This window comes from Schistocerca serialis, unplaced genomic scaffold, assembly GCF_023864345.2.
Source record: "Schistocerca serialis cubense isolate TAMUIC-IGC-003099 unplaced genomic scaffold, iqSchSeri2.2 HiC_scaffold_941, whole genome shotgun sequence".
Classification (NCBI taxonomy): domain Eukaryota; kingdom Metazoa; phylum Arthropoda; class Insecta; order Orthoptera; family Acrididae; genus Schistocerca; species Schistocerca serialis.
In genome coordinates this window covers 18,080-27,729 of record NW_026048564.1, presented here as the reverse complement: position 1 = coordinate 27,729, position 9,650 = coordinate 18,080, and the positions used below count along the sequence as shown (strand labels likewise).

Genomic DNA, 9,650 nt, shown 5'->3' with positions numbered 1-9,650 from the left:
TCCCAGCAGAGCATGAAGCCAAAAGCATTGCTCTGCGACGTTTGAGGTGCGCGCCTTGCCAGTCAGTATGTGCAAAGATGCTCGCAAAGAGAGCGACAATGCGACAAGCGACCGTACGAACGGGCGAATGAAACGGCCGCATCCGGTGTGGTCTAGTGGCTAGGATACCTGGCTTTCACCCAGGAGGCCCGGGTTCGATTCCCGGTACCGGAACGGAATTTTTTCCACACGAATCGTGACAAGTTTGAGCTGTCCGAGCGGCCGTTTCCCGTCCTGCTCGCAATATAGCTACTGTTTCGTGACCGTCAGCAGAATATAGACTAGGGAAGCAGACACACGACGACCATAGGAATGGTGTATGGCTTCATGCCACCCGATTCCAGCGTAGGGCTGAGCAGCTGCATCTGCCGAGGCCCGTTAGCTCAGTTGGTTAGAGCGTCGTGCTAATAACGCGAAGGTCGTGGGTTCGATCCCCCCACGGGCCACTACTCTTTTACTACTGCGAAAAGGCAGCGCCGATTTCAGCTGGCGAGTGTGATGACCAAATGATCATCACCCTGCGTGGAAGTTGACAGAGGATCCGAACCCGACTCGTCGGCAAGCACTACAGCATTCACTCGGCAATGGCCATAATATCTTGCATACACTGGTTAGAGAAAATGAAAGAAAATGTCCGATTGCCGATGCGTAACAACTTTGGCCCTTGTCAGTACTTGGGCGGGTGAGCGCATGGGAACACAGGGCACTATTGGCAGTTTTACTTCCTATTTTTGTTTGTCCTTTGTTTTCGGAGCTACAGCCCGATTCGGTCAGGGAGACGCCACCGTGAAATGAAGGGGGCGTGCTGTGTGTCCATCGCCTCGCCTCGCCTCGCCTCTCCTTACCTCTCTCAGTCGTTTCTCGTGCTTGTCGTTTTCATATAGGCCGATTTGAGAGCGTCAGCTCTCGCGTCAGCTGAGCAAAGTCGAGACAAGTCGAGACACACTAAGGGCTGGTATGCAGCGAGTAAGAGGGCGAAAAAACAATAGTTTAAGAGCGCGTGGCAAAAGTACTCATACGCGAAATTAAAAGCCTGCTGCGGTGGCCGGGAATCGAACCCGGATCAACTGCTTGGAAGGCAACTATGCTGACCATTACACCACCACCGCACAAGCGAGCGCCCCGCCACCGCGCTGAGTCGGCTTCCCGCCTGTCGACAGCGGCCGAAGGTGATCGTACCCGGCAGGCGCATTTCGAGGCAGGCTAGGGGAGCACATCCAGACGCATTCGGACAGCGTATCCGCGCACATTTCGCATCCTTTGGCAAGAGTCGGCGCCGGCGACGCAAGAGTACGCAGAGGACCGCGTTCTGGCGGCATCTTTAAGCAGTGCAGTGCAGGATTCAGCGTCTGCAGCATCTTCTCCACAGAATGCTACGGCGCTTGACGGCAGTCCCACTTTCCCTTGAGACATCTGCTCGGGAAGCAGCGTGAAGGTAACGCTGGCCCGAGCATCGGTGGTTCAGTGGTAGAATGCTCGCCTGCCACGCGGGCGGCCCGGGTTCGATTCCCGGCCGATGCATCATTTTGTTTTTTCTCCGGTAGGGGTGCTGCGTGTCTTTCGCACTCGAACTGCGTGAGCCATGAGAATGAACCGCGGGATTCCGTGTGGAAAGAACCAATCATGCAGCGCGGACGACTGCTCGTTTGGACTCCTGCGTGCTATTGTACATACTGGCGTCGGCCTAGCATCGCAAGTTGCCTGCCGCGCCGTGAATGCACGTGTAGCAACAGAAAAAATGAGCCAGGGAGTGCAGACTCTCTACCACTTGTATTCGGTACTTACCAAGACTCCAGAAGGCCTAACGATCGCCTGCCTCGGTAGCGCAGTAGGCAGCGCGGAAGTCTCATAATCTTAAGGTCGTGAGTTCGATCCTCACCCGGGGCATCTAATTTTCTGTGACTGATGGTGGTGCTGGTGCTAGGGCGCCAACTTATTTCTTGTTTGTTATCCACAACGTTTCAACGCTTCAGCGGGAAAATGTTTACTTCCTCTTATTGCTACATACAGCTTCCCTTTTCCTCTTCTCCCAGCAGAGCATGAAGCCAAAAGCATTGCTCTGCGACGTTTGAGGTGCGCGCCTTGCCAGTCAGTATGTGCAAAGATGCTCGCAAAGAGAGCGACAATGCGACAAGCGACCGTACGAACGGGCGAATGAAACGGCCGCATCCGGTGTGGTCTAGTGGCTAGGATACCTGGCTTTCACCCAGGAGGCCCGGGTTCGATTCCCGGTACCGGAACGGAATTTTTTCCACACGAATCGTGACAAGTTTGAGCTGTCCGAGCGGCCGTTTCCCGTCCTGCTCGCAATATAGCTACTGTTTCGTGACCGTCAGCAGAATATAGACTAGGGAAGCAGACACACGACGACCATAGGAATGGTGTATGGCTTCATGCCACCCGATTCCAGCGTAGGGCTGAGCAGCTGCATCTGCCGAGGCCCGTTAGCTCAGTTGGTTAGAGCGTCGTGCTAATAACGCGAAGGTCGTGGGTTCGATCCCCCCACGGGCCACTACTCTTTTACTACTGCGAAAAGGCAGCGCCGATTTCAGCTGGCGAGTGTGATGACCAAATGATCATCACCCTGCGTGGAAGTTGACAGAGGATCCGAACCCGACTCGTCGGCAAGCACTACAGCATTCACTCGGCAATGGCCATAATATCTTGCATACACTGGTTAGAGAAAATGAAAGAAAATGTCCGATTGCCGATGCGTAACAACTTTGGCCCTTGTCAGTACTTGGGCGGGTGAGCGCATGGGAACACAGGGCACTATTGGCAGTTTTACTTCCTATTTTTGTTTGTCCTTTGTTTTCGGAGCTACAGCCCGATTCGGTCAGGGAGACGCCACCGTGAAATGAAGGGGGCGTGCTGTGTGTCCATCGCCTCGCCTCGCCTCGCCTCTCCTTACCTCTCTCAGTCGTTTCTCGTGCTTGTCGTTTTCATATAGGCCGATTTGAGAGCGTCAGCTCTCGCGTCAGCTGAGCAAAGTCGAGACAAGTCGAGACACACTAAGGGCTGGTATGCAGCGAGTAAGAGGGCGAAAAAACAATAGTTTAAGAGCGCGTGGCAAAAGTACTCATACGCGAAATTAAAAGCCTGCTGCGGTGGCCGGGAATCGAACCCGGATCAACTGCTTGGAAGGCAACTATGCTGACCATTACACCACCACCGCACAAGCGAGCGCCCCGCCACCGCGCTGAGTCGGCTTCCCGCCTGTCGACAGCGGCCGAAGGTGATCGTACCCGGCAGGCGCATTTCGAGGCAGGCTAGGGGAGCACATCCAGACGCATTCGGACAGCGTATCCGCGCACATTTCGCATCCTTTGGCAAGAGTCGGCGCCGGCGACGCAAGAGTACGCAGAGGACCGCGTTCTGGCGGCATCTTTAAGCAGTGCAGTGCAGGATTCAGCGTCTGCAGCATCTTCTCCACAGAATGCTACGGCGCTTGACGGCAGTCCCACTTTCCCTTGAGACATCTGCTCGGGAAGCAGCGTGAAGGTAACGCTGGCCCGAGCATCGGTGGTTCAGTGGTAGAATGCTCGCCTGCCACGCGGGCGGCCCGGGTTCGATTCCCGGCCGATGCATCATTTTGTTTTTTCTCCGGTAGGGGTGCTGCGTGTCTTTCGCACTCGAACTGCGTGAGCCATGAGAATGAACCGCGGGATTCCGTGTGGAAAGAACCAATCATGCAGCGCGGACGACTGCTCGTTTGGACTCCTGCGTGCTATTGTACATACTGGCGTCGGCCTAGCATCGCAAGTTGCCTGCCGCGCCGTGAATGCACGTGTAGCAACAGAAAAAATGAGCCAGGGAGTGCAGACTCTCTACCACTTGTATTCGGTACTTACCAAGACTCCAGAAGGCCCAACGATCGCCTGCCTCGGTAGCGCAGTAGGCAGCGCGGAAGTCTCATAATCTTAAGGTCGTGAGTTCGATCCTCACCCGGGGCATCTAATTTTCTGTGACTGATGGTGGTGCTGGTGCTAGGGCGCCAACTTATTTCTTGTTTGTTATCCACAACGTTTCAACGCTTCAGCGGGAAAATGTTTACTTCCTCTTATTGCTACATACAGCTTCCCTTTTCCTCTTCTCCCAGCAGAGCATGAAGCCAAAAGCATTGCTCTGCGACGTTTGAGGTGCGCGCCTTGCCAGTCAGTATGTGCAAAGATGCTCGCAAAGAGAGCGACAATGCGACAAGCGACCGTACGAACGGGCGAATGAAACGGCCGCATCCGGTGTGGTCTAGTGGCTAGGATACCTGGCTTTCACCCAGGAGGCCCGGGTTCGATTCCCGATACCGGAACGGAATTTTTTCCACACGAATCGTGACAAGTTTGAGCTGTCCGAGCGGCCGTTTCCCGTCCTGCTCGCAATATAGCTACTGTTTCGTGACCGTCAGCAGAATATAGACTAGGGAAGCAGACACACGACGACCATAGGAATGGTGTATGGCTTCATGCCACCCGATTCCAGCGTAGGGCTGAGCAGCTGCATCTGCCGAGGCCCGTTAGCTCAGTTGGTTAGAGCGTCGTGCTAATAACGCGAAGGTCGTGGGTTCGATCCCCCCACGGGCCACTACTCTTTTACTACTGCGAAAAGGCAGCGCCGATTTCAGCTGGCGAGTGTGATGACCAAATGATCATCACCCTGCGTGGAAGTTGACAGAGGATCCGAACCCGACTCGTCGGCAAGCACTACAGCATTCACTCGGCAATGGCCATAATATCTTGCATACACTGGTTAGAGAAAATGAAAGAAAATGTCCGATTGCCGATGCGTAACAACTTTGGCCCTTGTCAGTACTTGGGCGGGTGAGCGCATGGGAACACAGGGCACTATTGGCAGTTTTACTTCCTATTTTTGTTTGTCCTTTGTTTTCGGAGCTACAGCCCGATTCGGTCAGGGAGACGCCACCGTGAAATGAAGGGGGCGTGCTGTGTGTCCATCGCCTCGCCTCGCCTCGCCTCTCCTTACCTCTCTCAGTCGTTTCTCGTGCTTGTCGTTTTCATATAGGCCGATTTGAGAGCGTCAGCTCTCGCGTCAGCTGAGCAAAGTCGAGACAAGTCGAGACACACTAAGGGCTGGTATGCAGCGAGTAAGAGGGCGAAAAAACAATAGTTTAAGAGCGCGTGGCAAAAGTACTCATACGCGAAATTAAAAGCCTGCTGCGGTGGCCGGGAATCGAACCCGGATCAACTGCTTGGAAGGCAACTATGCTGACCATTACACCACCACCGCACAAGCGAGCGCCCCGCCACCGCGCTGAGTCGGCTTCCCGCCTGTCGACAGCGGCCGAAGGTGATCGTACCCGGCAGGCGCATTTCGAGGCAGGCTAGGGGAGCACATCCAGACGCATTCGGACAGCGTATCCGCGCACATTTCGCATCCTTTGGCAAGAGTCGGCGCCGGCGACGCAAGAGTACGCAGAGGACCGCGTTCTGGCGGCATCTTTAAGCAGTGCAGTGCAGGATTCAGCGTCTGCAGCATCTTCTCCACAGAATGCTACGGCGCTTGACGGCAGTCCCACTTTCCCTTGAGACATCTGCTCGGGAAGCAGCGTGAAGGTAACGCTGGCTCGAGCATCGGTGGTTCAGTGGTAGAATGCTCGCCTGCCACGCGGGCGGCCCGGGTTCGATTCCCGGCCGATGCATCATTTTGTTTTTTCTCCGGTAGGGGTGCTGCGTGTCTTTCGCACTCGAACTGCGTGAGCCATGAGAATGAACCGCGGGATTCCGTGTGGAAAGAACCAATCATGCAGCGCGGACGACTGCTCGTTTGGACTCCTGCGTGCTATTGTACATACTGGCGTCGGCCTAGCATCGCAAGTTGCCTGCCGCGCCGTGAATGCACGTGTAGCAACAGAAAAAATGAGCCAGGGAGTGCAGACTCTCTACCACTTGTATTCGGTACTTACCAAGACTCCAGAAGGCCTAACGATCGCCTGCCTCGGTAGCGCAGTAGGCAGCGCGGAAGTCTCATAATCTTAAGGTCGTGAGTTCGATCCTCACCCGGGGCATCTAATTTTCTGTGACTGATGGTGGTGCTGGTGCTAGGGCGCCAACTTATTTCTTGTTTGTTATCCACAACGTTTCAACGCTTCAGCGGGAAAATGTTTACTTCCTCTTATTGCTACATACAGCTTCCCTTTTCCTCTTCTCCCAGCAGAGCATGAAGCCAAAAGCATTGCTCTGCGACGTTTGAGGTGCGCGCCTTGCCAGTCAGTATGTGCAAAGATGCTCGCAAAGAGAGCGACAATGCGACAAGCGACCGTACGAACGGGCGAATGAAACGGCCGCATCCGGTGTGGTCTAGTGGCTAGGATACCTGGCTTTCACCCAGGAGGCCCGGGTTCGATTCCCGGTACCGGAACGGAATTTTTTCCACACGAATCGTGACAAGTTTGAGCTGTCCGAGCGGCCGTTTCCCGTCCTGCTCGCAATATAGCTACTGTTTCGTGACCGTCAGCAGAATATAGACTAGGGAAGCAGACACACGACGACCATAGGAATGGTGTATGGCTTCATGCCACCCGATTCCAGCGTAGGGCTGAGCAGCTGCATCTGCCGAGGCCCGTTAGCTCAGTTGGTTAGAGCGTCGTGCTAATAACGCGAAGGTCGTGGGTTCGATCCCCCCACGGGCCACTACTCTTTTACTACTGCGAAAAGGCAGCGCCGATTTCAGCTGGCGAGTGTGATGACCAAATGATCATCACCCTGCGTGGAAGTTGACAGAGGATCCGAACCCGACTCGTCGGCAAGCACTACAGCATTCACTCGGCAATGGCCATAATATCTTGCATACACTGGTTAGAGAAAATGAAAGAAAATGTCCGATTGCCGATGCGTAACAACTTTGGCCCTTGTCAGTACTTGGGCGGGTGAGCGCATGGGAACACAGGGCACTATTGGCAGTTTTACTTCCTATTTTTGTTTGTCCTTTGTTTTCGGAGCTACAGCCCGATTCGGTCAGGGAGACGCCACCGTGAAATGAAGGGGGCGTGCTGTGTGTCCATCGCCTCGCCTCGCCTCGCCTCTCCTTACCTCTCTCAGTCGTTTCTCGTGCTTGTCGTTTTCATATAGGCCGATTTGAGAGCGTCAGCTCTCGCGTCAGCTGAGCAAAGTCGAGACAAGTCGAGACACACTAAGGGCTGGTATGCAGCGAGTAAGAGGGCGAAAAAACAATAGTTTAAGAGCGCGTGGCAAAAGTACTCATACGCGAAATTAAAAGCCTGCTGCGGTGGCCGGGAATCGAACCCGGATCAACTGCTTGGAAGGCAACTATGCTGACCATTACACCACCACCGCACAAGCGAGCGCCCCGCCACCGCGCTGAGTCGGCTTCCCGCCTGTCGACAGCGGCCGAAGGTGATCGTACCCGGCAGGCGCATTTCGAGGCAGGCTAGGGGAGCACATCCAGACGCATTCGGACAGCGTATCCGCGCACATTTCGCATCCTTTGGCAAGAGTCGGCGCCGGCGACGCAAGAGTACGCAGAGGACCGCGTTCTGGCGGCATCTTTAAGCAGTGCAGTGCAGGATTCAGCGTCTGCAGCATCTTCTCCACAGAATGCTACGGCGCTTGACGGCAGTCCCACTTTCCCTTGAGACATCTGCTCGGGAAGCAGCGTGAAGGTAACGCTGGCTCGAGCATCGGTGGTTCAGTGGTAGAATGCTCGCCTGCCACGCGGGCGGCCCGGGTTCGATTCCCGGCCGATGCATCATTTTGTTTTTTCTCCGGTAGGGGTGCTGCGTGTCTTTCGCACTCGAACTGCGTGAGCCATGAGAATGAACCGCGGGATTCCGTGTGGAAAGAACCAATCATGCAGCGCGGACGACTGCTCGTTTGGACTCCTGCGTGCTATTGTACATACTGGCGTCGGCCTAGCATCGCAAGTTGCCTGCCGCGCCGTGAATGCACGTGTAGCAACAGAAAAAATGAGCCAGGGAGTGCAGACTCTCTACCACTTGTATTCGGTACTTACCAAGACTCCAGAAGGCCTAACGATCGCCTGCCTCGGTAGCGCAGTAGGCAGCGCGGAAGTCTCATAATCTTAAGGTCGTGAGTTCGATCCTCACCCGGGGCATCTAATTTTCTGTGACTGATGGTGGTGCTGGTGCTAGGGCGCCAACTTATTTCTTGTTTGTTATCCACAACGTTTCAACGCTTCAGCGGGAAAATGTTTACTTCCTCTTATTGCTACATACAGCTTCCCTTTTCCTCTTCTCCCAGCAGAGCATGAAGCCAAAAGCATTGCTCTGCGACGTTTGAGGTGCGCGCCTTGCCAGTCAGTATGTGCAAAGATGCTCGCAAAGAGAGCGACAATGCGACAAGCGACCGTACGAACGGGCGAATGAAACGGCCGCATCCGGTGTGGTCTAGTGGCTAGGATACCTGGCTTTCACCCAGGAGGCCCGGGTTCGATTCCCGGTACCGGAACGGAATTTTTTCCACACGAATCGTGACAAGTTTGAGCTGTCCGAGCGGCCGTTTCCCGTCCTGCTCGCAATATAGCTACTGTTTCGTGACCGTCAGCAGAATATAGACTAGGGAAGCAGACACACGACGACCATAGGAATGGTGTATGGCTTCATGCCACCCGATTCCAGCGTAGGGCTGAGCAGCTGCATCTGCCGAGGCCCGTTAGCTCAGTTGGTTAGAGCGTCGTGCTAATAACGCGAAGGTCGTGGGTTCGATCCCCCCACGGGCCACTACTCTTTTACTACTGCGAAAAGGCAGCGCCGATTTCAGCTGGCGAGTGTGATGACCAAATGATCATCACCCTGCGTGGAAGTTGACAGAGGATCCGAACCCGACTCGTCGGCAAGCACTACAGCATTCACTCGGCAATGGCCATAATATCTTGCATACACTGGTTAGAGAAAATGAAAGAAAATGTCCGATTGCCGATGCGTAACAACTTTGGCCCTTGTCAGTACTTGGGCGGGTGAGCGCATGGGAACACAGGGCACTATTGGCAGTTTTACTTCCTATTTTTGTTTGTCCTTTGTTTTCGGAGCTACAGCCCGATTCGGTCAGGGAGACGCCACCGTGAAATGAAGGGGGCGTGCTGTGTGTCCATCGCCTCGCCTCGCCTCGCCTCTCCTTACCTCTCTCAGTCGTTTCTCGTGCTTGTCGTTTTCATATAGGCCGATTTGAGAGCGTCAGCTCTCGCGTCAGCTGAGCAAAGTCGAGACAAGTCGAGACACACTAAGGGCTGGTATGCAGCGAGTAAGAGGGCGAAAAAACAATAGTTTAAGAGCGCGTGGCAAAAGTACTCATACGCGAAATTAAAAGCCTGCTGCGGTGGCCGGGAATCGAACCCGGATCAACTGCTTGGAAGGCAACTATGCTGACCATTACACCACCACCGCACAAGCGAGCGCCCCGCCACCGCGCTGAGTCGGCTTCCCGCCTGTCGACAGCGGCCGAAGGTGATCGTACCCGGCAGGCGCATTTCGAGGCAGGCTAGGGGAGCACATCCAGACGCATTCGGACAGCGTATCCGCGCACATTTCGCATCCTTTGGCAAGAGTCGGCGCCGGCGACGCAAGAGTACGCAGAGGACCGCGTTCTGGCGGCATCTTTAAGCAGTGCAGTGCAGGATTCAGC

At 54.9% G+C, this 9,650-nt stretch overlaps 23 non-coding genes across 23 annotated transcripts; 18 read left to right on the top strand and 5 right to left on the bottom strand.

Moving 5' to 3' along the window:
- Positions 1 to 141: 141 nt before the first annotated feature.
- On the top strand, positions 142 to 213 carry Trnae-uuc (transfer RNA glutamic acid (anticodon UUC)). The gene has a single exon. It is a non-coding gene; the product is annotated as a tRNA-Glu (tRNA).
- Positions 214 to 411: 198 nt separating this feature from the next.
- Positions 412 to 485, top strand: Trnai-aau (transfer RNA isoleucine (anticodon AAU)). Its single transcript has one exon. It is a non-coding gene; the product is annotated as a tRNA-Ile (tRNA).
- Positions 486 to 1,076: 591 nt separating this feature from the next.
- Positions 1,077 to 1,148, bottom strand: Trnag-ucc (transfer RNA glycine (anticodon UCC)). The gene has a single exon. It is a non-coding gene; the product is annotated as a tRNA-Gly (tRNA).
- A 341-nt stretch (positions 1,149 to 1,489) lies between these two features.
- Trnag-gcc (transfer RNA glycine (anticodon GCC)) lies at positions 1,490 to 1,560 on the top strand. Its single transcript has one exon. It is a non-coding gene; the product is annotated as a tRNA-Gly (tRNA).
- A 293-nt stretch (positions 1,561 to 1,853) lies between these two features.
- On the top strand, positions 1,854 to 1,926 carry Trnam-cau (transfer RNA methionine (anticodon CAU)). Its single transcript has one exon. It is a non-coding gene; the product is annotated as a tRNA-Met (tRNA).
- A 281-nt stretch (positions 1,927 to 2,207) lies between these two features.
- Positions 2,208 to 2,279, top strand: Trnae-uuc (transfer RNA glutamic acid (anticodon UUC)). Its single transcript has one exon. It is a non-coding gene; the product is annotated as a tRNA-Glu (tRNA).
- A 198-nt stretch (positions 2,280 to 2,477) lies between these two features.
- On the top strand, positions 2,478 to 2,551 carry Trnai-aau (transfer RNA isoleucine (anticodon AAU)). Its single transcript has one exon. It is a non-coding gene; the product is annotated as a tRNA-Ile (tRNA).
- A 591-nt stretch (positions 2,552 to 3,142) lies between these two features.
- Trnag-ucc (transfer RNA glycine (anticodon UCC)) lies at positions 3,143 to 3,214 on the bottom strand. Its single transcript has one exon. It is a non-coding gene; the product is annotated as a tRNA-Gly (tRNA).
- A 341-nt stretch (positions 3,215 to 3,555) lies between these two features.
- Trnag-gcc (transfer RNA glycine (anticodon GCC)) lies at positions 3,556 to 3,626 on the top strand. Its single transcript has one exon. It is a non-coding gene; the product is annotated as a tRNA-Gly (tRNA).
- A 293-nt stretch (positions 3,627 to 3,919) lies between these two features.
- Positions 3,920 to 3,992, top strand: Trnam-cau (transfer RNA methionine (anticodon CAU)). Its single transcript has one exon. It is a non-coding gene; the product is annotated as a tRNA-Met (tRNA).
- A 281-nt stretch (positions 3,993 to 4,273) lies between these two features.
- Positions 4,274 to 4,345, top strand: Trnae-uuc (transfer RNA glutamic acid (anticodon UUC)). Its single transcript has one exon. It is a non-coding gene; the product is annotated as a tRNA-Glu (tRNA).
- Positions 4,346 to 4,543: 198 nt separating this feature from the next.
- Positions 4,544 to 4,617, top strand: Trnai-aau (transfer RNA isoleucine (anticodon AAU)). Its single transcript has one exon. It is a non-coding gene; the product is annotated as a tRNA-Ile (tRNA).
- A 591-nt stretch (positions 4,618 to 5,208) lies between these two features.
- On the bottom strand, positions 5,209 to 5,280 carry Trnag-ucc (transfer RNA glycine (anticodon UCC)). The gene has a single exon. It is a non-coding gene; the product is annotated as a tRNA-Gly (tRNA).
- Positions 5,281 to 5,621: 341 nt separating this feature from the next.
- Trnag-gcc (transfer RNA glycine (anticodon GCC)) lies at positions 5,622 to 5,692 on the top strand. The gene has a single exon. It is a non-coding gene; the product is annotated as a tRNA-Gly (tRNA).
- Positions 5,693 to 5,985: 293 nt separating this feature from the next.
- On the top strand, positions 5,986 to 6,058 carry Trnam-cau (transfer RNA methionine (anticodon CAU)). Its single transcript has one exon. It is a non-coding gene; the product is annotated as a tRNA-Met (tRNA).
- A 281-nt stretch (positions 6,059 to 6,339) lies between these two features.
- On the top strand, positions 6,340 to 6,411 carry Trnae-uuc (transfer RNA glutamic acid (anticodon UUC)). Its single transcript has one exon. It is a non-coding gene; the product is annotated as a tRNA-Glu (tRNA).
- A 198-nt stretch (positions 6,412 to 6,609) lies between these two features.
- On the top strand, positions 6,610 to 6,683 carry Trnai-aau (transfer RNA isoleucine (anticodon AAU)). Its single transcript has one exon. It is a non-coding gene; the product is annotated as a tRNA-Ile (tRNA).
- A 591-nt stretch (positions 6,684 to 7,274) lies between these two features.
- Positions 7,275 to 7,346, bottom strand: Trnag-ucc (transfer RNA glycine (anticodon UCC)). Its single transcript has one exon. It is a non-coding gene; the product is annotated as a tRNA-Gly (tRNA).
- A 341-nt stretch (positions 7,347 to 7,687) lies between these two features.
- Trnag-gcc (transfer RNA glycine (anticodon GCC)) lies at positions 7,688 to 7,758 on the top strand. Its single transcript has one exon. It is a non-coding gene; the product is annotated as a tRNA-Gly (tRNA).
- A 293-nt stretch (positions 7,759 to 8,051) lies between these two features.
- Positions 8,052 to 8,124, top strand: Trnam-cau (transfer RNA methionine (anticodon CAU)). Its single transcript has one exon. It is a non-coding gene; the product is annotated as a tRNA-Met (tRNA).
- A 281-nt stretch (positions 8,125 to 8,405) lies between these two features.
- On the top strand, positions 8,406 to 8,477 carry Trnae-uuc (transfer RNA glutamic acid (anticodon UUC)). The gene has a single exon. It is a non-coding gene; the product is annotated as a tRNA-Glu (tRNA).
- A 198-nt stretch (positions 8,478 to 8,675) lies between these two features.
- Positions 8,676 to 8,749, top strand: Trnai-aau (transfer RNA isoleucine (anticodon AAU)). Its single transcript has one exon. It is a non-coding gene; the product is annotated as a tRNA-Ile (tRNA).
- Positions 8,750 to 9,340: 591 nt separating this feature from the next.
- On the bottom strand, positions 9,341 to 9,412 carry Trnag-ucc (transfer RNA glycine (anticodon UCC)). The gene has a single exon. It is a non-coding gene; the product is annotated as a tRNA-Gly (tRNA).
- Positions 9,413 to 9,650: the final 238 nt, after the last annotated feature.